This window comes from Corvus hawaiiensis, chromosome 2 (assembly GCF_020740725.1).
Source record: "Corvus hawaiiensis isolate bCorHaw1 chromosome 2, bCorHaw1.pri.cur, whole genome shotgun sequence".
NCBI classification, from domain to species: Eukaryota; Metazoa; Chordata; class Aves; order Passeriformes; family Corvidae; genus Corvus; species Corvus hawaiiensis.
In genome coordinates this window covers 94,209,746-94,237,568 of record NC_063214.1, presented here as the reverse complement: position 1 = coordinate 94,237,568, position 27,823 = coordinate 94,209,746, and the positions used below count along the sequence as shown (strand labels likewise).

The 27,823-nt window shown below is 43.9% G+C and overlaps 1 long non-coding RNA gene across 14 annotated transcripts in view; it reads left to right on the top strand.

The window, feature by feature from the left end:
• The first annotated feature begins 1,218 nt into the window (after positions 1-1,218).
• LOC125337077 overlaps positions 1,219-27,823 on the top strand; it is a 39,935-nt gene continuing 13,330 nt past the window's right edge. Inside the window, exons 1-5 of one of the 14 annotated variants that reach the window (XR_007207953.1) lie at positions 10,258-10,434; positions 10,822-10,931; positions 11,058-11,108; positions 17,249-17,330; positions 26,204-26,289. This is a non-coding gene — a long non-coding RNA (uncharacterized LOC125337077). Of the gene's footprint in view, positions 1,545-10,257; positions 10,435-10,821; positions 10,932-11,057; positions 11,109-17,248; positions 17,331-26,203; positions 26,290-27,823 lie in introns of those variants that run through there. The other 13 variants (XR_007207955.1, XR_007207949.1, XR_007207943.1 and 10 more) reach the window with 13 other exon arrangements.

The following is a 27,823-nucleotide window of genomic DNA, read 5'->3' as shown; positions in this document are numbered from 1 at the left end:
CCGTCGGCGGGGGAGGCGGCAAGGGGAGCCGGCGTCCGGGCTTGCCCTCCGCGCCGCGGTCTACTCGCAGGGAGCCAGCCCCGCGGCATGAAACGCTGTATTATTTCTCGTCCAGCGGAAAGAGTTAAGGGGGGCGGGGGAAGGCGGGGGGCGCGGGGGAGAGATGCGACCGAGCGGAAACACTGCGCGCAGGCAACCTCAGTGAACCACGGAGAAAGAGAAAGTGGCAACAAAAACAAGGGCAAATTGAACGCTCCTCGGGGACTGCCGGTGCCATAACACCGCTCGGACACGGAGGGGACACGACGCTGCCGGTGACCGCCTCGCCGCGCAGCGCCGTCCCACGCGCGCTCCCCAGGTGGCGGAGGCCTCGCGAAGAAAACACGCGCGGTGCGGGCATGGGAATGGGCAGCGTCGCCCCCCGCCTGGCCCTGCCCGCTCCGCTCCCCTCCTCCGCACGCCTCCTCGGCCCTGGGAGGCGGCGAGCTGCGTCCCGCTGGCAGCGCGCTCCATGCCGTCCCGCTCCCGCCGCGCTCGGCAGCCGGTGCTCGGGGCTCCCTCCAGCCCCCGGCTGGCACGGCACGAAATACCGTGGCAGGTCGGGTTAGAAAAACCATTCAAGTGAAGCATACGGATCTTAAGGGCGCTGGTAACTAACACCAAACATAATAATTTTATATATGCGTGTATATATATATATATATATATATGTATATATAGAGATATATATATTTGTTCCCATGCGTCGTCCAAAGGTTTCTTTTTTTATATATAAAAGATCCAACACAGATTTCATTGAATAAATCTGAGATCTCCAGGTGCAGACGTTTGAATAGTCAGTGCCAGAACCCCATGTTTTCCTTTCCAGCCGATTTTGCTTGGATCAGGCTCAAAAACCGAGTGAGTCTCGTGGTTTTGTTTACACTGAATGGGGAGGATAGGAACGGTGCCATGGGGCCGTCTTTCATTAATATACAGTGAGGATTTTGTCTAAATTACTGCTATGAATTTCACAGTACACGCTTTCAAAAGCCGTCTCAGGTGGCCTGATGAAACGTGATAGCGCCTCTGCAAACAGATCTACTTTCTTAATAAAAAAGGAAGGTGTGTTTGGGGGGGGTGGAGAAGTCCCCCCAAAATAAAAAAAACCACCGTACAACCTCATAACAGCGACAACAAAAAATAAAGCTCAAGCTGGAGTAAGGTCTTTTATTTTAAAAAATATCCCAACAAAAAACAAACAACCAACTTCGTTCCCCAACTCTTCCCACCCCCTCCCTTGCAGAGTGAGATTGTTTTGTCTGGAAAAAAATCCAAAGTATAACAAGGGGAGAACAGTTAGTGCTGATTTTCATTTGCATAAATTTTCATATATTTTGGTGAAAATAATAGACTAGTGGAGAGCGGGGCTTAGTGGAGTCAGTGCAAAGGAAAATCTTAACATGGATCGTTTCGCTGGAGTTGAGAACATGCTTTTTCCCCCCTGTCACCTTATTAAAATCAAAAATTAAAAAAAATTTCTCTAAATCCTGGAAGTTTGATCGGTAAGTGTTTTACTTTTTTTTATCTACTTTTGTTTTCTTTAAAGTCTTCTGAATATATATTTTCAAAAGCTTAGGACAAGACAGGGAAACCCATGGCAACTGCTTTGAAGGAATCAGGCTGGAAAAAAAAGGGAAAGGGAAAGGGAAAAAAAAATCCCACCAGCAACAAAAAGCACCTTAGTGAAATATTACATAAAAAGCATGGATTCTTTCCAAAGCTCAAGGCAGCAAAGCAATTCTTCAGCGCTGGAAAGTCTTTCTGGTTACTACTTCACTTTTCTGGGCACTGTTAATTATTGTAACACCAAGACTCGGGTAGGCTGGGCCGGGGTGGGGGGGGGGGTGGGGGGGCGAGGAAAGCTCTCGAAAATATTACAGATTTGTAAAGGGGAGGCGAGGCAGAGATGAGGGCTGTTTTCAAGCGCTGCTTTGCGGGGGGGCGGGGGGGTCGCCCGGCGGGCGGGGAGGGGGCCCGGCCGGTGCAGCGGGCGGGAGAGGGGCCGGGGCCGAGCCGGGGCGCGGGTGACCCGAGCACCTGCCGGCGGAGGGACGGGCGCGGGGGGAGGCACGGGAAGGTGCGGAGTGGCTGTGCACGCAGAGGGTTAATACTGTAACTAGGGAACAGACGGTTAAGCACAACATCTAGAGCTCTGTAGTGAAAGTCCATCAGAAAGAGTATAATCAATCAAAACTAACCAGGACATCCCTTCATTTTATTCTCCAAGGAGATTTGGGCTGGAGGATTAGAGACCAGATTTCACTTTGTTTCTCTCTCCTGACAGTCTTGCCTGTGTCTCCGCTTACCCCGAATCCCGTCCAATTGAGAGGTGTAGTCTAATGATCTGAAACTCTTCTGTAGCGTTTGGGTCAGTGTGATAAATAATGTAGGATTAAATTAACAGGCCAGATACCACTCCTGAAAACTTTATCGAAGCTTAAATATCCCACTATTTGACTTCAATTTATTTTAATTTTACCGTGTTATTTGCATTTTTTTTTCCTTGCCACCTCTGTTGCTGCTCTTTTGGATACACAATAGCTGGTGATCATTGTAATTTCCTAGAATTAGTTACTTCTTTGGAAACGGTCGATAGCCAAATCAATAAAATGGCTTGTAAAACTAGGGAGGTATAGGTTTCAATTTGGGGGGGAGAAGAATCGCTCATTTTCCACTTCTTGTTGACGTGCCCAGCGTCTCTTTTGACTGGGGTTAACTCTGTGTGCTCCATCGGAACAGATGCCGTATAGAGCTGCTCCCTCAAGATCATTTGTTTCCTTGATGGGGGAACATTTCTGAGCAGAACATATTGGTTGCCATAGAGAAAGAAATAAAAGGAAGAACACTAGTCACATTAAGCTATATGTTTGTGCACTGGGCTTTAGATAAAAGGACCCCAGTTCAAGCCAGAGAGAACGGGGCCAAAGCAGAGCTTCTTAGCTTCACTAAAACTAGCTTTATTTTGTTTTGGACTTTTACGGTTGAAACATGTAAGCTAATTTTATTGGCTGTCGTTAATTTTATACGATACGGCTTGCTGAACAAAATCAACTTTGGGCGCGCTCCGCCTGGCGCCGGCCGGCCGCCAGGGGGCGCCCCGCGACACCCCCGCCCCGCGTGCCCGGCCCGGCCCGGCCCTCCCGGCGCGGGCTGAGGGCGGCGGGGGCTGCGCGGGGCCGGGCCCGCCACCGGCACCCCCGGCACTGCCCGCCGCCCGGACACCCCGCACCGGGACACCCCGCACGGGGACAGCGCCCCGCAACTCCCGAGGCCGGCGGGCAGGGGGGCGGTGGCGGGGGCTGCCGGTTCAGGGGCCGCCCGAAAGTGTCCCAGGCGGTGCGGTGCCTCCAACGGACCGGAGGCCTGCGAGGGAGTGAGAGCGGTAATTAAACACAGGCACGGGCACCGCAGCTCGGGGCAACCTGGGGTGCCACGCGGGGTTTTTTGTGTTGTTTTTTTTTTTTTTTTTTCTTCTCTGTCTAAATAAGGCGCTTAAGCCTCTGGATATGCAATAAAACGACTGGGTTTTTTTACATCATTTAATACTTAATCGGGGTATTAAACCTGGAAAAGTGGCTGGTTTTCTTTTCTTTTTTTTTTTTTTTCATTTTTCCTTCCTACCCCCTCAAGCTGGCCACTCCTCCCCCTATCCCTTCCTGACTTATCTGTCTGCGGGAGCCAGCGACAGAGGTAACGCCGGACTCCCCCCGCCTCCCGCTCTGCCCGCACCGGCCGCGCACCCGGCACAAGTTTTCGCCGTCCGGGACACTCGCACGTTAACCTCAGCTAAAACCAACACCGACAGCTGCCGCAACTTAGCTCGACACAGCTCGGGTCTCTGTCCCTTCCCGAGCACGCCTACCCTCAGCCCCTTACTTCTTTTCTCTGCTTCCCTCCCTAACGGATTGCAAGAGGGGACAGAACTGAGAAATTTAGTTGGTGGCTTTCAGTTTTCGGGGTGGTTTTTTATGGGGGGAGGGGGGTTGGTTTTTTTTTGTTTTTTTTTTGGGTGATATTCCTGCCCAAAAACGGCTGCTTCTCACCCCCCGCGCCCCCGTCCGCTGGCAGGATCCTGGGCACGGGCGGACCCGCGTGGCTGCAGCATCCTGCAACGCACCTGCACCCCCGGGACGGGCGGGGAGCGGTGGGCACAGGGGCGGGAGCTTGAAGCCACTTTGTTCCCCCGTGGTGGAGCCCCAGCAGTTTCCGTGCTACTAGGAAAGTTTTATTTCTTGCCTCCATAAAGGAAAGACCAACTGAAACTCTGGAAATCACACAGCCCATAAATATGATAGAACCTGGCAAGATGAACCCCATCTAAAAATCTAACAGATACGCAGGGAAAAAAAAAAAAAAAAAAAAAAGAGAGAGAGAGAAAAGTAATCAAAGACAGAAAACGACCTACAAGAAATTACACTTTTCATTTAAAGTGTTCAGTGTTCGTGAGTCTTCATTTGGTAAACGGAGTCAAGTCTCCATGTGTATTGAACGTGAGGTAAAATGGTTGAGATATTGACATGAACAAAACTTTCCACCTACCGCGTTTGGCGCAATAAGAACTAGCAATATTCCAGACTACTAAAACACATTTCCAGAGCGCAATTCTCGTCAGAAACGTGGTTGCTTGCCTGAGATTTGCAGCAGTTTAGTGAACATTTCCCTCGCCTATGAAGCGGGTGGGTTTTGGAGTTGAAAGACCCCAGCAAAATTCATCATTCCGGGGTCGGGATTGAACGGATTTCCCCCAGCTTTCCTCTGCCCCCCCTTCCCCCAGTCCTCCAAGTGTAACCTGCGTTATATTTTAAACAAAACAGGATTTGGAAGTGCGGCTCCTCTGCTGTATGCCTGCACCAGTTAGCAGCAGCAGGCTTCTGGGTACCGCAAGCGAAGAGAAAAACTAACGCTAAAACGAGCAACAAGTTAATTCGGCAAAACTAAACTTTTCTGGCTGACTTTGGAAGAGTCCGGTCCGGCCAGGATTGCCGGCTCCATGCCTGCCGTGGCACTCCAGCTGTAAGAGTGCTACAGAGTGCATTTTTTTCTCTCCCTTTTTAAAATACATGCCTATTTTGTCCGAATGGACGCCTTTGGAAAATGGATGTAGAAGAGATACTGTCGTGGAAATAGTGAAAAGAAAGTGTTTACCGTATTTAGTATTCATTTACTTATAGTGGGAAATGATTAGGTATGTACTAATATAACCGTGGAGACCAACTGCCTAATTAGCATTTACAAATTAAAATGTTAAACATAAAGACATATTCCGTATACAGTCTGCTATATGTAAAACACATTCGTGCATAATACAGCAGTCAGCTGCAAACGTGAAGTTGACTGGCTTCCAGATATGTAGTGTTCTTGGCTAATGCGATCTGCTCTGGGTTTTTCAAGCTTACCCATGCTGTAGTTCATAGTTCTTATGACCACGTTGATAGCAGCACTAGGGATATTACACTAACCAATCTGGAGAAAATAGGAAAATACACAGATTAATTTTAAAGGCTGAGATACTAACGATAAACACAATAGGCTGGTGGATCATTTATCCATACCTTTTATTCTGAAGGCTTCACTCGGAACCTTATTTATTGTTTTGAGCATAACAAAACATTTCGGGTTCTGTAATAAATTAGAACAATAATACAGAGCTGCACATGCAAAGCAAGATTCCTTTATTTCCCAGCTGCATAATTTTGATATTATCCAACGTGTCTTGCTCAGGGTTCACCTCACACGGACTGTAATGAGAGTTGCCAAATGAATGGAACAATCTACCAGTTGACTTGAGCTCAACGTGGACACCTTACATATGATGGAAACCTAATGCTCCCACCGATGTTAAAATCAGAGGGATACATAGTTTCAATCCAGACCCTTGAACATGTAGATTTTTATTAATAAGAATAATTGTGCATGTAGCGACATTAAAAGGGGATTTACAAGTTGGAGTCTTTTAAAAGAGACAGTGAAAACCTTAGCCCTTCTTTTATTAGACATGATATCATTCCGATTTGCGTGCTTGCCATCTCAATGGCGTTTCACATGTGATAAAAAAAAAAAAATCCATATGCATTACATAGATTTTCTTTTACACGCATAAGGACTGGCAGTCTTTTAGTGGATAAGAGGGTGAATAATTGTGATACACCAGAAAACAGTTCGTGCAGTTTGGCAGCTCTGGTTATTATTATTAGATTTTTTGACATTTGAACTTGTCTATTGTCTGAGGAGCTCAGTGCAGATTGCAGTAGGTCAACCTTAAGGCTGCTCTTTTTGGCATTGCACACAAACATGCACACGCTGTCTGTTCTCCTTGTGTGAATGCAGCAGCTACAGTTTTATCGTGCCTTTTTTTTTTTTCTTTTTAATGCACATCTATTTATATTTATCTAATCCACTTGGGGTTTTCACGGTCGTGTGATTAGTTTGTACGTGCCTTCATTTTACACCCATTCCTCCAAATCTATATATTTGCCTGATGTTGGATACTTTTAAGTACTCAGTCGCCTTTACATCAATATAATTCCAGCATCACGACGTCTGATAAAAGGGACTTCAGTAGCCCTGGGATTAAGTGACATATTTCCCCGCAGCTTCGCTCAACTCCATCATGACTCCTACAGTCAAAAGTTAACGTTATTCATCATCTCCTTGCATTTATTCCCTCCTCCCCTCTCTAAATTCAGCCCCGCCATCCGACTTCTGAAACAATTTCTTGCCGCCTGCCAAGAGTTAGGGGGGTAGCAGTGTGGGGGGCGAAGGCTGGAACCTGAAAGCCCGCTGCCACCCCGCGTCCCCGGGGGCGGTCCTCGCTCCGCCGGCCTTTCCGCGGGCGCGGAACGGGCCGCGGCCACGCCGAGGTCCCGGCAAACGCCCCCCAGGGCGGGGCGGGCGGGCCAGAGGAAGCCGCTTCTGAGAAGGAAAACGCGAAATAGGATGGTTCCCCCCGGGGTGGGAGGGGGAAGGGGAGCAGAAAAACTGGATCAAACCTGGTAGAGAGTCAGTTTGCACTGGGAAAATCTAGAGATTGCGTCTAAATAACTTTTCCCTGGAGTGATTTGCGCATCTTGCTCTTTCTTCTCTAGTTTGGTTGATGTTTTAAATTGAGTATCTTCCCTCATCTGCCAGGGTGAAGGCACTCGGGCCGAACAACACCCCATCTCTTCTTGTAGCAGTCTGTTACTTAAATATGTATCTATATGCATATATAAGTGCGCACATATATAGGTATACATACATCCAGGCATGTAAGTCTGGATTTGTTGCCCCCTTCACTTCTCTCTCCCCTCTTTAACAAGTGCCTGATAACGCGTTTAAGGCTTGTTACCTGAACTCTCAGATCAGCATGCAGAAATGTAATTGCAACGTTTTTCATCAGGAAAGAAAAGAAAGGGAAAAGGGGGAGGAAATCCCCCCGCCCCCCCCCTCACACCCTTACACACATAGACACCCAGTGCTCGGTAATCGCTGAGTCACCGTATTGGGGGTCAGTGGGTAAACACGAAGGAGAGAGCAGCAGCTTATTGAAAACCCCGGCGCAAACCGCATCCCTCCTCATCTCCAGCCTGGAGATCCCTCCCCTCCTTCTTCCCCTGGATTTATTACTCCGGACTTGGGGAAGAGTGGCCCAAGTGTGGCCAGAGCCCTTTTTTGAGACTGCATATCTTCCTCAGATGCAGTGGCACCCGCTTTGTTCCGGCGGGGTGGAGGGAAGAAATTCAACATTAAACCGCTATTTAGGCTGCCGGGTATGGGCGTTGTTTTGTGGGCGTGAGGGGAGAAGGAGGAAAGGGGGAAGCACGGGCCCGTTCACCTAGGGATGTAAAGAAAGCTTTCCCTTTCTCTGGGGTTGAGCTCTGATCTGGGCATGTTTACTTCTGTTTAAACGCTATTGTTCCTGCCAGCCTTTGACATAAACAGAAGGAGCGGGGGGGAGTGAGGGGAAGCGGGGGGGGTGGTGGGGGGTGGTGGTGGTGGCTGGAACAAAGCTGCTCAAACCCCAGCAACCCCCAAAGGCGGAGGAATACTTCCTTTCCCCCCCCCCCCCCCCCCCCTTTAAAAATGTGTATGACAAGTCTTTCTGTTTGACGTTGTTTTCTGCGTCCCCCCACTCTCCTTGTGAGCTGAGCAGAGTGCCTGGCTGTGATTCACTTACCAGGGCCCGTTCAGAGAGGTACATGTCCCCCCCAGGGTGGGTGCCAGGGAGCCTCGGAGGGACACCTTCTCGAGCCCCCAGGCCTGAAGGAGAAGGCTTGAAATCGGTTTGTTGCAAGGCCTGCATTGGGAAACAAAGAGGCAGAAATGTTGGGAGCTCAAGGAGAGCCTGAAATACAGAGAAGCATTGAGCTTCCCAGAGATGCTTCAGCTTCTCAGCAGGGGACAGAGCAGAATCCTTTTTGGGCCGTCTCTGTGCATTGGAGGGCTGGACTGTACAGCCCACATTGAATCAGAGTCATTGTGTGTAAATGAATAAGTGCACATTGTTTTGAGATGCTGCTATTGTATTTGGGGTTGGGGGGAGGAGAGGGTTATATTTCGTGTGTGTGTGTGTGTATGCGCGTGTGGGTCTATGTGCTTACGAAAGGTGAGTGCAGATTGCAATAGTTGCTGCTCTATTTTTGTTTGTCAAACAGGGCCCTTCTCTTGGGAGAGGGGCATGTGGCGGATCCCAGCCCAGGATTACATTAATCAAAGCATTATTTCCCCAGGGATGCGCAGCACAAATGATAGTAAATCCTAATAAAATTGGATCGCTGAGAAATTGAACGCTTAAAGTAATCTGCTCTGCCTGATAAAAACTTCAAATTTATAAGATATTATGCATCCCCACCCCCAAACACCTTAGGTATCATCACTATGTGTGTATTATACAACTATCTGTAGGAGAGAAATCACTGCTCAGTTTAACAGGCCCATCACTATTGAATATATACGTAGATATAAATGTGTTTGTGTGTGCATGCATACATGTATTGCACACACACACACATGCGCAGAGCCATAAAATAAGCAAAAATATTTATGCACATGAAAATAATGACTATGGTCAATATTTTCAGGCCTTTACATGCAACACCTTTGCCGTGGCAGGTGCTGTAGAAGGCTTGGACAAGGCCGTACATGGTTGTGTACCAGCACAGTAATCTCGCCTGGGACTCAATTCTCTCTTGCTTTTTACTGACACTCACCATGGGCCTCCATGATGGTACCTGTGATCTCAGCCCACTGAGCAGCTTTGCTTTTTAAACATGGGACCACAGGCGTAGTAGGGAAATAATTAAAAAAAATTAAAAATATATGAACATGAGTATTTGAAGTTGAATTTAGACAGCCTTTGAGGGGATGAGCTTCAGAAGGAAACTGTCTTGGACTGGGTAGGAATAGTTGAAAGAAGGGAAGATGTTCCCAGGCCAGTTATTAAGCATGCAGCATGCTGTGCCTACAGTCTCTCAGTACAGGGCCAGGCCACCACCTCTCTGGCATGGGCCAGCAAAGATCAGGGTAGCTGCTGGCCATTTGCTAGCTTCAGACCCTCAGTCTCAGCTACGTCCTCTCTGCAGAAAGAAAGTTTATTTATAATTGCAGCCACAGGACATGACAATAGGCTCAAAGAGATCCACTGTCCAGCAGAAAAAAAAAAAAAATTGCTTTCCCTCCTCCCCCTCAAAGATAGCTGTGCTTCCATATGTGAAAGGGGCAGAAGGCATTTCCACTCACCCAGCTGAAACTCTTTGAAAGGCTGTGAGCCTCCCCCGACGTTATAAATGCCGATCATTCCTCCTACCCTCGCCGTCCCGGGACCCGGTTACCCCCGCGGGACTTGGCTCTGCCTCGGGCCCCCCGTTCACGACCGGTCCTGCCCACTGCCTTGTGGCCGACGTGTCCCGTACTCCTCTCCCTGCCCCTGTCTTTTCTGGCATCGCTAGGCCGACCGAAGGTGCCTTATCCCTTTTCCTAGCGTGGGGTTTTCCTGCCCCGTCCCGGCCCCGGGATCTTGCGGAAAAGGGGGGGCGGAGGTGGTCCCGACCCCACAGCGCCCCGCACCCTGCCCTGGCCTGCTGGTATCTGTCCCCTCTGCCTGCAGACAGGGAAGCGGCGCAGGGGAGCTGAGCCCTCTCCCAGCCCCGAAATGACGCAGCCCCTGTTCCAGCATCGTCTCCCGTTTGGGCTGGCTCCATTTCAGAAGCCGTCTCCCCCCACCCCCTTCTTCCCAGCCTTCCTCCTTCCTCCTCCTCCTCGCCTCACCGTCACTCTCAAACAACCCCCCCCTCCCCACGCCTCGCGCCCGCTTCCCCCCGCCGCCCCAAACTCCTTCCTCAGGACCGTGGGATGCTGGTGAGCTCTGGTGAGAGTTGCCGGTCTCCATTTCTAAGCGGGGAGCCACCGGGAGCGGTGAGCCAGCCGTGACGGGGGGGAGCGGTCGGGGGGTTAGGGAGGCGATGGCTGACGGAGGGAAGGGGGGGTCCGCACCCCCTCTGCCCCCATCTGGAGCAGCTACTGCTCCCGGGAAGGTGCAGCCCCCGCGCCCCGCCGGCCCCGGCCCCGCGCCCCTCCGTGGGCTGCGCTGCCCCGCGCCGGCGCTCCCGCCGCGCCCCGCACGACTCCCCTCGCCCTCCCCCACGCGTGTGCGGGGACCCACTCACCTCGCCACTGACGGTGCCTTTTCTCATACCAACCCCCCCCTCAAAAAAAAAAAAAGCCCAATTATTTGCATAGGGTTTGTCACCCTCGCTCAGTATTTATCCCCACTTTTTTGATCGCCCGTCTACCTCCGCCCAGACCGACCCTTCTGCCCCACCCCATTTCCCCGCATCCCGGGTGCAACCGGATGGCAAAAATCAAAGCTGGCTCCAATTTACCCCAGTAGTCTTCCTTTGAACACTCATAAGGTAGGTATGGTGGGATGCTGCTCTCCCACTCCCCATGTGCTCAGTGAGGTGCCTTCCTCTCCACCCTCTCCCCCCGCTCTCTGTTCCTTAATTGGCTCTATCTTGATGTGCACTTGTTTTGTTTAGCCTATTTTACCATTGCGGACGAGATAGGCAGGAAAAGGAGCGTTTGACTTGGTATGTCTCTGATTTTTTTTTTTTTTTTTTCCTCTCCCTGCCTTCCGAAGTTAATTTGCATTCGAGGTCTAATTCATGTTTCAAAATCCTGCCATTTGAGGACTGTATAGGAACAGGGCATTCATTTCTATTTTTGAGAAGGAGCCTCTCCAGCATTTGCTTCTTTCTGTATAATTTCATTGTGTTCACAAGTGACAGGGATTTGCATCAGTTATTTTGCAATTTATTTTTTATAAGAGTCAGATCAAATTTTCTTATTTTTAAAATTGCTAAGGGAGCAAATACTAGGCATTAAAAAAGGAGCATACATTATTAACAATGTTGCAAACTTAGCCACAGACTATATATTCTTATATATGTATTAATCTGCATTCCTTGGAGTTTGCTTTCTGCCTCCTGAACATCTGATTTTGATGACAGTCAGAGAAAGTCGACTATACAAATACTAAGGTGTATTTATAGTTCCTCACATCTATTTACAAGTGATTTTACTGCTGTTTGCTACTCTCGCTCCAGCACTTTGCAATTATTTCACTTCAGCAAGGCATTTCATAGGATTAGATGCTGCTTTACTCATTAAAGAGTTTTCATCTTATCCAGGTATAACTTTCATCCACATCTCTGGAAATAGCTATGTGGCCACGTGGACTTTATGGAAAGTATATAAAATATACGTAGACATATAAAAAGATTTGTTTATGTCCATAGTTCTTTCAGTTCTTTGGATATGATGAAGACTCTATCTATGTTGAGGCCTTTATGGGTCTTTTAAGGACTTCTTTCACATATTTTATTTGTATCTATAAAATGAATTTTCTTTTTGTATGTAGCGGTTACATGAATGGCATATGTTGCATAATACGCATATGAGGCATTTTTAAGTATTTCTGTATGCACACAAATTTATTTTTCACAAATGTATGTGTGTGCATACGTATGTGTTTATACATGTGTGTGATGAAAAACATGCTGGAAGAGAAAACTGCCCAAAATAAAAAATATTCATAAAGGAAAAGCTGTTAAGGTAGTTCACTTGGAGTTTGGATCTGGTGCATTGCAAAAGTCACTTAAATTACAGACTTTACTGTAAATACCTATACATACACCCTCATCTCAGCATAAAAATCCCTCTGCATGTATTTGTCCTTCTAGAACTAACTAAATGGGACTATGAATTATGCCTAAAGAGATGCCACTGATATAAAAAACTTATAAAATAGTAATGGATTATGGAATTTTATATAGCACCAACAACTTTAGCATGATTCTTGGCATAAGCAATTTAGTGCAATTTTATTTGTCTGAACTAGAATGATATTAAAAAGTGAATTAATAGAACATTAGTACTGAAAAAAAGAAACAGTTCTTCCTTTGAAATATGAAGTGCCACTAACTTGAGATGAAACCTGAAAGTCAGTGAATAATATATGGGAAATATTAATATTTTAAATGTATCATATTTAAAATTGCTGTGAACTTAAACAAGATTTCATATCAAGAAAAACCAAGTAATTCATTTTAGGTTCCAATCTTATACGCAATGTTTTACAAATGAAGCAACTCACTAAAGAAGGGAAGTCAGGTATGTAAGCATAACTTGTTATTTTGCACATGAAATGTGGTCATTATGGAATATGAATTTAATTTTGGAAATGATAAAAAAGAACACTTATTTTATTTTTTCTACTGTGATACAAGAAAAACATTTTAAAACAGATGATTAATTAGATGAAATGGACTGATATAGCCCATAATACCAGCATGGGTTTTTATACCTTGTGAAACCCCACCACAATGGGGCCTTTATAAAGAGTATGAAGTCGAGTAATGCAATCATATTTTATATTTAGAATGGGAGTTGATATGATTCAGTTTAATGTTGTGAAAAAGTGAGCCCTCTGGCACTTGGCATTAAGTTATTTTAAAATTACCCCTACAAGTAAAGTTAGTAGAAAGACTGTACCATGGTTGAAGCCCAACACTAAAGCTTAGGGGCAAATTGGGTGCCACTGCTTGCCTTGCCATCCATTCAAGCGCAGACAAGGTGTTATCCTTGGTTGTCTCCTTAGTCTGAAGTTTATTGGCTCAAATATTTCACTGTCCTTCTCCAACGAGCAGGTACAGCTCAGCCTCTGGAAGCCAAACCTGTGCTGCTCCAGATGGGCCAAATCTTGCTTGTCCCATTCATTGAAACCACCTGGAGTTTTGATTGATAGGAATGAGCAGGATCTAGCTCTCATTCTGCTCCCTGAGGTATTTCCATTAGACCTTAATATAAATGGAGAGATTATTTTTGCATTTATTTGATGTGAATGGAGTTAGGTCTGAGGGCCACACTGACCTTGCTCTTATGCCTCAGCCATCTAAGGGGTAAATCCTATACACTTTGACTCTAGTGAATCAGGCCAGCAATAATTGTGGTCACTACATACTAATATGTAGGACACGTATTACTGGGCATTTTGAATGATCAAAATAAACCCCATGCCCTTGTCTTTGCATCAATGGGAAGTGCTGGATGTGAGTTTAGTGGAAAGGGCAGCTCTGTGTTCTGGGAAAGACTAAGACTGCCATGAGGACTGTAAGCACTTGTGAAGTGTCTCATTGAAGGACAGCAAAAGTCTGGTTAGTCTGTAGACTGGTTCCCACATAGCCACTTGCTCCCACTGTGAGCTAGTTGCAGGTGCCACAGAAGAATACATGGTGGTGATGGTGGGGAGAGGACACAGTTGTCACTTGCTATGCAAGCGGATCCTTTTCTGTCCAGTTTTGGCCAAAGCTCTGGGACATTTGCTATGGTTCTCTCAATTATCTCCCATTAATTTCAGTAGCTTGTGTTTCCATTACAAATGCCCAGTGTCCTTTGGAAACTCACTATGGATATTTTAAATTCAGAAGAACAGTGATGAGAAAAAAACCATGCTTTTCTTTTTAAAGCGATTTTACCATTTAATCACAGTTTGTTTAAATATACATTTCTCTGCTGTGAAATAACCTTTCTTTCCACATTTATGTGCACAATCCTAACTCATAGCAGAAAAAAACATTTTAAAACACTGTGTCATGCTTATAGGATAATTATTAATCTTGTCAGAATAAAAAGCATACTAAAAGTATTCCATACAAAGGTTTGTGCCTCAACATTTTTGAGAGTTTTTTTAAAGTAATCAGACATGTCATAACAGGGGGAGAAACCACACATATAGCACATAGTACAAGACTCCTGGAGGACTATTTAGAAATAGACAAAGCTTTTTTTTCCTCCTTTTGGTTAGCAGACTACTTGATGAAAAGGTATGGTTTTATTTTTATTCCTGCTTGTGTCTTACAGTTCTATGAAGACTATGGGAAACTACAAATTCCAGACTTTAGCAGTTGTATATGATATAAAACTAAGGAAGAAAAATGTTCATGATACATATCTGGAAGGATAAATACACAATAATCATGCAATCCAATAGCAGAAAGAATAATTATTTGACAATAAACCCAATATTAAATACAAGCAGAGTAATATTGTCCTATTGAGAAATATAGCAAATAAAATGATACTACAAAAAGACACTTTTGAAACTTCCTCTATGTTTAGAACTTTTCCAGTTGAATTTTCTTTTTTAATCTTTTGTGACCACTGAGTTGTGGTTAGTGAACAAGCCAGTCAAAACTCTTCTGTCTTGATTTTCCTATCCCATATCGACAAATTCAAAAATGCAACTTGCAGCAACTCCATTTGATGTTAGGGGGGTGATTTTGCTGCTTGTTTGGATGGTTTTTGCTTGAGACTTTATTTTGCATACTCTGACTCTTGCTGAAATTTACGGTGGATATGAGCCGTATTTGTAGGGTCATCTACTTACTTTGTGCAAGAGGGACAGCTTTTTCCTACTGGGGATTCCTATAGGTACAGAAAAGGGATACTGTGGGAAAGCAACTATTTTTCAAGGGCATTGGGTATTCACCCCTTCATTTGACTTCAGTGAGAACTGTGAAAACTCAGTATTAAAAAAAGTGCCTATTTTTCTTTAGAAAGTCAAATGTCGACACGGAAATCTGACTTGTGTATCTCTGGCCATAAAAAATGGTAAAATTCTATAGCTGGAAATGTCTGTTTTTATCTTTGTGTGGGTTTAGCATCAGCCATACGAATATAAAAGGCAAACATACCTTTCCTCATGTGGTAACTGTTTGCTTTGCCTTTTTCTTCTAAGAGGTAGAAGCAATTATTAAACTACTACTGCCGTGAAAAAAACCAGACAGAAACAATAGAAATTTTTTTTCACTACTCAGTTAAGAAAATAAGAAATCTAATCTGCATAGAGTGAATTATGATTTTATATGCTGCTGATTTGCCTTTCTGAAATTAGGATCCTTGTACAGAACTCTTTCAGCTATTTTATTACTGTTAGGAAAGAATAAGATGCAGATCTCTAACACCTGTTAGAGGGATAGCTTTTTGCACTGCGACACTCTGAAACCTAAGGAAAATATAGCAAACATTTTGAGGAGCCACCAAAGGCTGGGGAGAGGAGAGTATCCGTAGACACTTGTGTGCCAGTGAATGTTGTAGCAGGTGTGTGCACCGGGGGCTACGGGTTTTCTTTTCAGAAGAGGACTAGCAGAAGAACCAAAACCCATGACTAGTTATTGATAAAAGTCTCCTCAGCACAGCACTGTCAAGTTTTGGGATCAGTTTTGGCTGGATGGTGTTGAGCTGCAAATGGGAAAGGAGCCCAATCCAAAGTTCTGTGCACCCCTTGTGCCCACGCTCGGGGAATAATTCCTTTGTCTGCAAGTGGTGGTTGAAGCCATGAGCTTCCTCGCAGCAATGCCCAGGACAAGCTGGCCCCATGGCCCCCAGCAGGAGCTGTGGTCTCTGGGATGGGAGGTGTGTACCGCTTTATTGTGTGGAATCCATAAAGATGGGGCTTCCCTCTGCATCCCGACACCAACTTTGTGCTTTGGTTTCATCTCTAATCTCTCTATTGGTTTTTTTTTAATTTTAAATTCTGGATTCATCTAGAAATGATTGGGCTGTACTCAGCACTGGCTGTCTTGATAGGTTTGAAATTCCTGGGAAACCTCAATACTGGCATTTTCTAAACACAATAAGCAAAGCACACTGGAATATTAATAGGTGAAACACATTTTAAAGGGGCAAAATCACTTTGTAATTTTGTCTGTTAAAACATACTGGCTAGGGGCAGCTTGGGGGAGTTGCACTAAAGCCACAAGTGTTCTTCACAATTTAAAGCTTCTGTGTTTTAATCCTTTTTTTTTTTTTTTTTTTTTTTCCTGCTACTGTAAAAATCCCTGGAGACAATGGGGCTGTGACACTTAGTAACAGGTTATCCTCAGCGTGCAGGGAGCGTCATAAAAACCACAAAATGGACACACAAAATACAACACCCACTCCTCCACTTCCCAGTTCCTCTACTTTCTGGTGTTAGAGTAGTTACATTACATCGGCTAGTGGGTAAAAAGGAAAAAACCCAAGCAAACAGATGGAAATGTCATCTCTAAACTGACAGAGTCTCTGTAAATTTGCTTGAAGAACTATCTCAAAGAACATAATAATAATATGAATAATAAAACATTCTATACTGTTCTGGACTTTATTTATTTAAACAAAAATTTATGGAGCTGGTCACACACTAAAAATTGGAGAGTTTGGTACTGCAGTTGCTTTGGTGTATTTTTCAGCATTGTAATGGGCTACAGGGAAAAAAAGGAGGATATGAATATAGGGCAGTTGGTATTTAGATTTGGGTGGCACTTTCATTTGTTGTAAATGTCTTTTTTAAAAATCTATTTTCCTTCTATCATGCTATTGAATTGTAGAAGATGTTGATATAGAAAAGCTGGAATTATTTAATAACAAAAATGAGGAGTGTTTTTTGTAGTATATTTCTTATATTTCTCATTACCAACCTCTTGACTGATAAGGAATCCCGAGGTCCGTGCTAAACTCACCCATGGGGTAGAATGCGCTGTTAAAGAGTGAGATGATAGATGGATCTATTCCTCACCTTCCAAACCCAGTTTCTTTATAAAGCAGTAGAAAGCAAACCTTTTCACAGAGCATCAAAAAGCAAGCTCAAGAGCAACACTTCTATCACACCTTTCACAGTATTTTTTTTCAGGAGTCTGCCCCTGATTTTAATCCAAAGGAGCTGCTTTTGGAATGGGTGTGTCCGGCTTTGGTGTTTGCCTGCTGAGGAAGAGGTACGCCCTTTGTCCCTCACCTGCAGATGGCTTGGATGCTTTTACTTTACCGAGGCAAGCACTTCCCAGTGGGCTGCATTCAGAAAGTGCTTTTCATAGCATTAGTACAGAACCAAGTTACAAAAGAATATTAATCTAATACATTCCAAAATTCGAATATGTGTGATTAATAAGCATTATTATCTATAAATAAGGCTCTAATGATACTTTGGCAGTGTTGTAAACACAAGAATCAGAAGCAATTATTGTCATTATTGTTCTGCAAGTACTTTCCATGAATACCAAATGGATGTTACTGTCCAGCTCCTTGGCACATAGAAATCCTGTAAAGAACAGTTGTCAGTCAGTAAGGCCTGGCCGGTTGCTGTTAACTACGTTTGTATAAAATGTAGTGTACCTAAAGACAAAGCTGACAAGTTATTGAAAGCAAGCTGATTGATTAAAATATTTATTCTTTGTCCTTTGCAACATCCAAAATTATGTTAAATAAAGCCTATGAGAAAGTTTTCCCATCCTGTGAGATGAACCATTTGTGTGATGGCTATGATTAAAAATGGAAATGGATTTTCTGCCAAAAACACTGCCCTTCTTTGTGTGAAACCCACAAAGGTGAGGATGTCCCAGCTGAAAGATGATGTGTAAATAGTGTTGACATTCCCCTGCCCCCCATCTGTAAGAGGTAACCCAGGACTAGTTTTCAAGGACAGAGGATGAAAGGGGTCTTAATCCTCCCCCCGGTCTGTACAGGTCCCATAGACCGGAGTCACAAAGGCGGCCGGGTCCCACTCTGTGACACCCTCACTCGCCTGCCTTTGGCAGTCTCACCTCCCTCACCAAACCTCGCTGCTTTAGACGGCGCCAGCCAACAGCAGCATTTTGTGGTGGGTGTCATGTTGTTCTTCAGATGCCAGGGTGTCATCGCGAGCGGGAACAGTGTGGGTCTGACTCTCCGAATATGCAGAAAGAAGAAGTAAAAAAAAAAAAACAAAACAAACCCCAAACAGTAAGCTTTACTTTCCAAATGTGTTCAATTCTTCTTCCCTCTCCTTGATATTTGGGGCGTGCAGCACCCTATACCATGTGGTTTAACATTTTGTTCTCTATTTGTAGGTCAACATTTCCATGATTAAACTTCATCCTTTATTCAGCCTGTTCTGGCTAGGCTTTGCAGCACATGTGATATAAGCTGTTTTCACAGCTAGTAGGCCAAATCTTACTCTGAATAAGGGAGCCAAACATATGTGACTGAGTCAGACACTTAAATCAACTCCTTGGTAAATGGGAGATAACTCCAGGTGCAGTGATGAACACTGAGAACCAAAAAAGTGGGAAGGATGGCCAGCGTTCCTCTGTGTAGGAAAGGAGATGTCCTATGCACACAGGCAGTGAAATCATAGCCCTACCAAAATTTGCTCTCCCACATTTGCCTGAGGATACAGAGCCCCCTTCACTGAAGTAATTGGGAATTTTTCCATTCAGGGTTAGGCCAGCCTGGGATAGGCTCAGCTGCAGCTGGGCATGGAACAGGCTGTGCAGAAGGGGGACAAGGCAGCAGGAGGCGAGCCCACCTTGCATTTGCAGCGCACACAAGAGGGTTGCTGGGGGAACAAGGAGCACTTCACCTACAGCATTGTGTTTCTTTCACTTGCCCTACCTTCATTGCCCTTGCATATCTCATTTATGGGCCAAGGCTGGTGGCTCTTCTTTTGCTTGGTGGCAGGTATCGGTTGCTCTAAGTCCATGAAGCTGGACTGGATGATCTATCCACTTAAATCAGTGGAACAACTCCCAGAAGCACTGGCCATCCAGAGTGAGTGTGACCCAACCCAGTAATCCTTTGTGCAGAGGATTTGTGTTAAAGGACTCTGGCTGTGTGGCCAGCAGCCCTTCTCCTGTCTTTCTTTGGCATTGCCTGGTAATTCTGTTAAGTTCTGGGAAGCCTACAAGGCTCATCAGGCCCAGACAGAAGTGCCAGAGGAGCAAGGGATGTTATAAATGATCCAGACCTGCTGTGTGGCTGCTGTGGGATGTTCCTACCTTCACCAGGGCTGGACTGGTTGGGGCTGTTGGGTTGCTACACAGCAAGCACCAGAGTGAATAGCAAAAGAGAGCTCCTGCAGGAGGTCCAGAGAGGACCTATTTTCCTCAAATGGATGTGGCTCTACCCATAATATTGTAGAGAGAGGAATATGTTTCATCTATAATGAACCATTTCTGTCAGGAACAAGCCCTTCCAGGGCTACACTGAGGCTGTCTCCCTCAGCTAAAGGAAATACAGGCAACATAGCAGGACTTCCAGTGACTTTTGCCTTTTTTTTTGTTTTGTTTTGTTTTTGTTTTGTTTTTGGTTTTGTTTTAATGGGACCTATTCTGTAGGTTTTGTTCATTTGCTTAGGTTTTTTCAATAGCTTTTTTTTCATTTAGAAAGAAAAACATATCCTGCCCAAAACTAAATCTACTTGCTAGATTGTCAGTGAAAAAGGTCAAATAGTGACTACTGTGCTTTGTGAGTACTGTGTTATCCGTAGTTTAGAAAGTCCTGTCCTGATAACACACACAGTAGACAACACACATAAGATGAAGTTTATGCACTAGTCTGAGGTTTTGAGGACCTGCCTCATGGCTGGGCAAATCCCTGGGCATTCATGTGGGCACCTGATCCACTTCCCTTCCATTTCATTGGGAAGAAATCCTGCTGGTTACAAGATGTTACCAAGGACTTAATAGAAGACAGGTGCCTTCAGTTCTTGTCATGAAGTTAGGGGATGCTGTACTGAATGAGGCACAGAAGTAGATGATCTGGTCTGGTGTGCCTGGGGACATGGAATGATGCAAGGCAAGGGTAGGATGAATTGCACACTCCTGGTAAGCAATAGGGAGAGTAGCATGATTCTGCCCTCACTGGGGTGAAAGTTAATCAAGAATATGCTGGAATAAATCCCTATGTGCATCAAAGATACATCGGTATCAAATTAGTGGAAAGGAGAAGGGAATTTAGGACAGCTAAGATCTGCTGATAGGGTCAAGTGACCTCCCTGTCCTCGGGTCTACATTTTGGAAACACAAAGTGCACTTTGGTTTCACTTTTAAAAGTGTGAGCCAAATTGTGATGCTTTCAGAGAGCAAGGAGACTGGAAGAAGATGGGAAAGTCCTGTGATCAGGGTGCAAGAGGATTGCAGCATGGTATGGTGATGTGAAGTTGAGCAAAAGAAAATTAGAATTATTCCTTCCAGTTATTTAGACAAAAGAAGTTAAGCCTCCATTTTCTTATGTTTAAATAACAGTCTCCCTCTTCCATGGTATAAAAAATCCCAAGATCACCCAGGAATGAATTAAGACTCTGGTAACAGACATAATTTCACATTAATGAAGAGACAGTATGTTTTGTATTATCTTTTCTCTTGTTTTTGATTGCTGTTTTTGGGGGGTTGATATTACTGTAAGTAAATACATTTGTCTTTTGTTTCATTTTCCCCCTGTGACCTATTCCATTTAATTAGAAGGAAATGTATGATAGGAAATGAGTATCATCACACTGGGCTCCATCCAAAGCCCGTGAAATCATCAGGAACCTTTCCCGGGCTTTTCACCACACTGGGTCCAGCCCAGCAGACAAGAGGGGCTATTTCCACCTTATCTGGAAGAATGTGCACTGTCAGTGTAAAAATATTACAGTTCTTATTTTAAGGTCTGGCTCCAATACTAGGGAAGGATTTTGCTACTGTATGCGCCTCTCTGTGCCACATGTTTCACATCTGTGGCAGCACATTAAAGGATAAAGGTTCCTAAAACTTTAACTCTGAATATACATATAAAAAGAAGATACAAATTAAGGAAAAGATAAAAGATATTGATGGAAGTACAGGAGATGCTCTTTAACATGCATATTATTGACTCAATAGATTGTTACGGCTTCAGAGCTATTAGGGTCTGCTGTGTCAATGTGTACTTAGGGACTGTTTAATATGCAGATGGTTGACATGACAGACTGGAGCCATTACAGTCTATCATGTCAGGGGGGATACATGAATACGCACTTTGCCAACACTGTAAAAAGTCCCTTTAAAATGCAGTAGCTGTTTTTTAAAATAATTTAATAGGTTTCGTTCTTTGGATGCCCAGAGACTTGAGAGTCTGGATTTATCAGCAACAAAATTTATTTCCAAATTAAGTCATTTTCCATGTGGAATGCGCAGTCTGGAGGACAGGGTGTAATCTCAGATACGCAGCTCCTATCAAATCTTGTAAAATTAGCTACTGCACTTGTGCATGTGTAGAAGAGATCAGAATCTATCTGTTGGCATGTGTCTTTTTGAAGAATATAGTTTTGTCTTTTTGAGGGGTAAGGGAGAATGTCGTCTCTTTTTTCATTCAAATAATCTTCAGTAGCAATTAAATAGCTTATGCTACCTAAGAGATCAGTTATTACAAGATAAGCAGCATGACAGTTTGGAAAACTGAATAAGTCTTTGATTATTTACTAAGTTTTGATATCTGCTATTTGCCTCAAAATGCTAAAAAGTGAAGTATAAGATACAAACATGAAAGGCTCATTTGATCATCATAAGGAAAGGAATCAGTAGTTTTGCTTTTCTTTTCCTCAACAACTTATTTTTTATTAAAATAGCAAAGCCAAGTGTTGTGTTTAATAAGATATATTTTTTTTCATTTGAATATCAAATGGAAAAATACAATTAAAATATTTCTGCTTTTACATTAATCGTAGGCTATATTTCAGCAATGCGTATATCTAAGAAGCTCAGCATACACATTTGGTATATATTAGATGCTTCTAACAGATGCCCAGACCTCTTCCCCTGATTTTTAATGTTCTTTTTTATGGCAGTGATCCAGGGACATTTTAATTTGCAAGCCTGTGAACTTGGAAATAATACTTGTAGCAGGGCATTACGTCTAGTCCATTCCCCCTAAGTTTATTGTCCTGTGCCACCTAGCTCTGATTTTAGCTGATTTGCTGAACTGAGTCTCATGGTGCAATTCCAGCACAAAATTCACTGAGCAAAAGCACTCTGCCTTGCAAATAATAGTAATTGTGCAATATTATAAGGGTCTTTCCTCTTATCTGTGGGACAGTTGGGGGACAAATCCTGCAAAAATGTGCATTTTTAGGCAAATGTGGTGGCTGATTTCTGACAGCTCCTTTTACTGCCTGGTGTTAACAGAGAGACCATGGGGGCAGTCTGGATGTGGTGGTGACGGGGAGGGCAAGTGCCAGGAGGTAGAAGGTGGGGAGAGCACATTTTCCATAACCTGTTACACATGTGCTCCTGGGTCTTCTGTGAGATTTCTACAATGACACAGGAAAGTCAGGAAAAGCTTAGAAAAAAGAGAGGTCTGGAAAAGCCCAGGAGGTGGCTTCTCCTCACAACTGAATTCTCCTTGTGCTCCAGGAGAGGCTCCTAATGGGAGATACCTCTCCCTGGTGCTGAGTTACCTCTGCAACAAGGGAGGGCCAAGCAGCAGGAGCCTGTGTTGCAGGAAAATTTATCATAGCTTCAAATTGCATCCGTACCCGTGGGAAAGGTGAGCTTCGTTCCCTCCCCAGCTCTGGGATGGTGGGCACATCCCTGTGGCAGTGGGTTGTGACCATGGCTGTGGGAGTGGCAGCTCCCACAGCCTGTCTGTCTTCACCTCTGACCATCATAGTGGTTGAGGGGGCCCATGTGACTCCCCAGGCCTCTCTACCCTTCTTCTTCCCCAGGGCAGCCCTGGAAGTTCCACTTCCCCCTCTGTGTTACCCATGTGCAGGGAAACATTGTCAGCTGAAAGAGGCACATATGAAGGCACGTTGTGAAGCACTGTGTTACCTGGTGCTAATCAATAAAGCACAAATGTAGCTTTTTGACAGCACTTGTAATTTTGACTATTGCAATGGTGTGCCATTTCTTTGTATGCAGTACGCTTCTGTGCCCCATTAAAGCATGGCTGGCATCGCTTTCAACTATTCACAAATGCTGAGATGTTGAAAAATGTAACATTTACAAAAGATACATCTGGTGTATATTTACAAGACTCAGGAATCATTTAAATAGTGCCTGTGCCATCACCATATTAGGAGAAAAGTTAGTCCCAGCCGCATATGTGAAATCAGTAGTCAAATGTGTGCTGGTTGAAAGTGCATTGCTATGACATAGTATTTTGGGGTATTAAACTTGAACGTGCCAACCTGGGTACAACACTCAAATGACATAAATATAGATCTGCATAACATATGTGATAACTACCTATAGGCACCTGTTTAAACAATGTGGTCAGAAGAGGGTTATGGGTTTTGAGGGACAAATGTTTAAATTTTTTTTTTGGTAAAGCAGAATCTTTGGCTTCTCATTGTGAGATGTCATCATACCTTTTCCCTGTTCTTCAGTGAGAATCGTAAGACCTACCTTGGAATCAAGGAAAAAGCTATTGAACAGCTTCCTTTATATCACATAACATGCAAGGACAAAAAGGTGTTTGTCTCCTCCTGCCAGTGCAATACCACTTAAGTTACATTTGAAAACTATTTTTTAATTAATGTGATGGGTCATGTTTTCACCACACTAAGGCAGGAAATTCAAGGTAAACCAGATACTCCCTTTCTCAGTCACACAAACATGAATTAAGCATGTAGCATCAGACTTAATTTCAATTTCTAGGTCTGCAACTGAATCTAGCTCAATGTGAACTCTTTTTTCTGCACCGTCACATTGATACCTGGATGTTAGTGACATTATTTAAAGCAACAAATCAACCTATAGGACTGTGTTCAACTGTATGTCATTTGACAGTAAATGGAATAAAAAAATGTTACTTTTCTCTAGGGGCAGATTTGTTAAAGGGTTTTCATCTTTTGTCAAGATATTTAATCCTGGAATGTTACAAAAAAAATGCAGTTTGTACAAGTGCAGATTTCTGCATGCACAGTTTGCCTGATTGCTAATTTGGCTGAACACACTTAGTCTTAACACACGCGAATGAAAGAGGAAAGATAATTTTTGCATATATCCTTCTGAGTCAAGTGTGAGTCCCTGGACTCTAAGGGAAGCAGGTATCCACTTTTGGGGCTGAAGGCTGTCACTCTGGATCACCCCGTACATCAGTCTCAGTTCATGCATGCCAATGAGAACAAATTCTAACAATGAGCTGTTGAGTGATGCCAGCAGAAATGAATGTTTCTGAAAGCTTCAGGGTTTTGGAGAGAGCAGCTGAAATCAACTCCGTGGCACTCATCACTGTTGCCTAACTGAAGGAAGGCAAGAATTTGGCTCAAGCCTCCCACGTAATGGACAGATTTGAACACACCTTTGTTTTCCAATGGGCTGAGTAAAGCTGGTACGGGACTATAGAATTAAGCCAAAATGCCCAACCATGTTATTTCCTCAGAGGGGTTGACTACAGAACAACTTCAACTAAATTATTAGCACTACTAGGAATTATTATTATTAATTCCTTTTGGTAAGCCTGTCCCTCCATCACAGTAGCAATCACGTGCTGGGATGTCTACTGCTTAGGACATCATACTCCTTTGGAAGTGGATACTAGTTTAACTGATAGATTGCAAAGAAGGTCTGACCTATTGCCTTTTCATGTTTTGCTTTGTTTCAATTGCCTGGACTCTCGCAGCTCCTTAGTAGCTTTTCTGATCCATCATGTCAGGCTGGCAGCTGTGCCTCTGCACTGTGCCTGCCTGCCCACCGTGAGCCAGATTTCACTCTCAGATGCTTGGCGTACCCTCCTCCCTCACTGTTCTCTCACTGGAGAGATGATTTTGCCTTCGCCTCTATTAAATGGCCTGGTTTTAACGGGAACAACTGCTTTCTCCCATGGGTCCTCAATCCAGGGCTCTAGGTGTGCAAGGACAGAGGAGAAGGCACATTCCTGGATGTCCCTAGGTGTGTGCTACGCATGCAAGATCAGGCTTCTGCCTGACATCTGCGGACCGAGCCCTCCACCCCTGCCAGAAAATGGTCCCACTCAGAACCACGGGCATTTTAATTTGGAGATATTTTCCCCAGGCTGTGTAACTTTCGCCCTCACTGTGGACTCCCCGCTTCTCTCAAGCCTAAATTTCCCTGGGTCATGCAGGCCCCCAAAGGATGGCGTCTCAAATGAATAAACTCCATTTTACATCAGTCCATCTGAAAAATTGTCCTGAGAGGTTTCCACCCCCTCCCCAACAACAGGAAAAAATGGTTGAAATTTTATAAGCAGATTTTCAAAAAGGAACAGATTTTTTTTACTGCCAAGCTGTATAATAGGTGTTTTTGAGAGGTCGTTAACTTCAACAGTATAGTCAGAAACAGTGTTACACCCCACACTGCATCTATCGTTAAGCAATTAAGTTACTGATGGGCTTTTACATTTATTTACCTTGATGGAAAGATATGTTTACTGAACCTGAGTACAAATCAACATGAGGAGGTGGAAGTTCAGAGTAAATTTGACTAATGATGTTGTGTTTTCATCCTTAAAAGAAAGAAAAAAAATGCCCTGCTTTTGATGCTATTTTATCTTCATTGGAAGGGATCCGAAATGATCCCAACTGTCATGTGAGCGCTCAGTTAGGCTTAGATCCTCTTTGATTGCAGCTGAACATCTCTCTCTGTTGGCTCATACCGTTCCTTATATGAATGCAGCATACAGCACTTCAGGTTGTTTATTGAACAGCACTTTAACTCTTCATCTGTGAATGCCCTCACAATTATATCTTTAAGCAAAATATGAGCTGTGGCCACCTTTGCCTGAAGAGATGTTAATGTGGCCTCATTGCTGATGTGAAGGAAAAATTTCCTCTTGTTTTCAGAGTAACTTCTAAAATACAAACAAGAAATATTTCTTTCAGTGAAACTTTATTCTCTCTCCTTTTTTTCAGGCCCACTCTTTTCTCCAGTCTTGGTATGCGGATTTCTCTCTCTCCAAGTAATTCCTTAGCATCCCCTTGAATGGCATCTACCACACGTGAGCATCCTCCATAGTCTCTAAGATACTTTTGTTGTTTTTCTTCTTTGAACATTTGTTTTTTTGAGATGACATTGACAGACATGAGGCCTAAGTCTGGAGATGTTCTGTGGGTAGAACTCACATTTATTTCAGTATGTCAAGCAGTTTTAGGATCTGATCCATATTGAAGACTAGCATGGTGTAATGAGGCCTGGGCATATACAACAATATGTATTCTAACACAGCTCACTCAAAACAAATATGTTCCCTTCTCTTTGGCTGGTATAAACAAACAATCTCCATTGTATTCTGCATGGCTCTGCTGCGCCGCCTTGCACATGGAAAGGGCTTGGCTTCCCTCTTCACAAAAACAGCATCTCCATCCTGCTACACGGAGCTTTCCCGTGTATGCCCAGATGGACCTGTGGCTTAGGACACTGATCCCAAAACCTGATAATTTGTCTGGTGTTAAGTCCTAAGTGCTTTATGAGAGAATGTTTCTTGCTACAGATATGCTTAAACAGGGTCTTGTTTCTCAGTCCTGTGCACTTCAGTCAGATGATACTGACTCTGGATTCCACAGCTGGAAAACAGAGAATCAGTGTAATAGTTCTTGCTAGATCCCCTCACACTGACCCACAAAATCTTCTCCTCTGACATCTAAATTTCCTTGAAATAAAAATTGTCCACTTTGTGGAAAATTCTTGATGACTCAAGGTGGAAACATTAGAAGGGGTGAGTTCGGAACTCATGTGTGAGATCCATTGTCTGTGTGAAGCAGAGGGAGTTTGAACCCAGGTGTTCCTTCTGTGATTGAACTCAGACTTTTATGCCATTTTGCAAAGCCATTACCCTCTCCTGTAACTTGTGCTGGAAGCGGAGTGAGCTGTTTTGGCACTGAAATGATTTCATTGTTAGGCTAAGTGTTACACAGATGGCATTCTTAAATGTAAAATTCTTTTTATGATTCTTTCGATTTCATATTTATTTCATTAGATCATTATTTATGTTAAAGAGTCACTATTAATCTGAAATGTGCTCAGCTTAAAAGAAAATGTTGAGAGGAGTTTCAGGTACCTGATACTCAATCCTTTAGTTTTTGTGTTTTGCATTTTCCTATTTAAAATGGTTTTTTTCTGTCTCTAGGTGCTATGTGACAGATCCACACAAACAACAGAGGGGAAAGAGCCTCACTTAACTGATTAGAGAAGAGAAGCAGTGAAAGGGAATATGCACAAAGCACTGCCAAGTTCACAGAGCAAAGGAAAAGATAAAAAATAGACCCATTTCACTGGCTTTTTTTTTTTTCCTCCATAGAGGAAATGTAAGGTATTTCTTATACTAGCAGCAGGGAAACAATTTTAAGACAAAAATGTGATTTCTTAATCAAGGATCTCTAATTCAAAATATATTTATTTAATAAAGAGTAATTATGATAGCAGCAACTACTCATTCATATCAATAATTCATCCAGAAGTAAACCATATCAACATATTAGCATTTATTTTTCCATTTAATAGGCTGTGATTTAAAATAAATCTAAATCATCATA